Genomic DNA, 1,301 nt, shown 5'->3' with positions numbered 1-1,301 from the left:
TTAAACAGCCCTCGTATTGTTTCTATTGTGTAAACTAATCCCTCAACATTATAATTTAACATAAATTACCCAAATAAAAAACTAGTCAATCTTGGCTAAGATGTTTATAATAAAGAACAATTAATATGGCAATCATGGTAATAATGTCAACGACTAATTAGTCGTCTTTTACCACTATAGCATTACTATTACTTATTTCAAGACTTTGACCAGGAGAACACACATAATATCTTTTATCAAAGGGTGATGAACAGGAGAACACACATGCATGGTAGATCTAAAGAATTGAAATCCTTTTCTAGAGAACTGAAACAAGAGATCGAATACAATAAACCGAGATTTGGCGACCCAAGAAGATCACTTGAAGAACAGGGAGACCAAAGTAGATTATACCATCGTGCTTGTAAATCTATATGTAAACCATAACATAATTTATATGTACTTATAGCTCATGTTAATTAGATCTCTTATGGGTTTGATTAATTGTTCTATATTCATGATAATTGATTTCGATTTGATTGTTCTTTGCTTTCTACACCAAAGATTTTATTAAAAATAAATTTTAATTAATTGGTTCAAAATTTCTTAAAGTGAAATTGATTAAATACTTTTTTGTTGGAATTGAGAATGTTGGATTCAAAAAATGTTTTCGTGAATTTTTCTTTAAAAAACATATAGATATGATGTAAAATTAATCTAATAATGAACAGAAAAACATGGAGATGAATGTTGGAGAAACTTCTTCAAATTATATTTGAAAATAATCTTTCAAATAACATTTTCATAAACTCAAATAAATATAACATTATCTGAAAATAATGATGGATCAAAACATGTGGGAAGAAGAGAAAACTCTCGAAATTAGATTTGAAAACGTTTGTTCAAACAAATTTTTATAAAAAAGAATAAAAACAAACAATGAAATATAATTTTACCTCAGTGTAATAGTGAATCGGGACACGTGGAGTCGAACATTCGAGAAACCTCTCCAAATTAGTCTTTCCCCTAGTCATTTTTGTTAATGATTTTTTTTTCTTATGAATATTATTGAGAATTTCAAGATGTATCAAGAGTTTAGGAGATATGAAAAATAAATCAATATGAAATTTCAAATAGAATGGAAATAATAAAATTAAAGGAAAAATAAATTAATTAGAGCTGCTTTTTTATTTTGGCAACAAACTCAATTTTATTTATTCAATATATCCCCTTCCTTATAATATGGTCTCTATTTAATATTGGTCTCTTCAGTCTTTGTGAATTCAATATATTGCCAGCTTTTTCAAAAAAAAAAAAAAAAA

Source organism: Camelina sativa, chromosome 8 (assembly GCF_000633955.1).
Source record: "Camelina sativa cultivar DH55 chromosome 8, Cs, whole genome shotgun sequence".
Taxonomy (NCBI): Eukaryota; Viridiplantae; Streptophyta; class Magnoliopsida; order Brassicales; family Brassicaceae; genus Camelina; species Camelina sativa.
The sequence above is the reverse complement of the archived record's forward strand: the minus strand, read 5'-3'. Positions refer to the sequence as shown.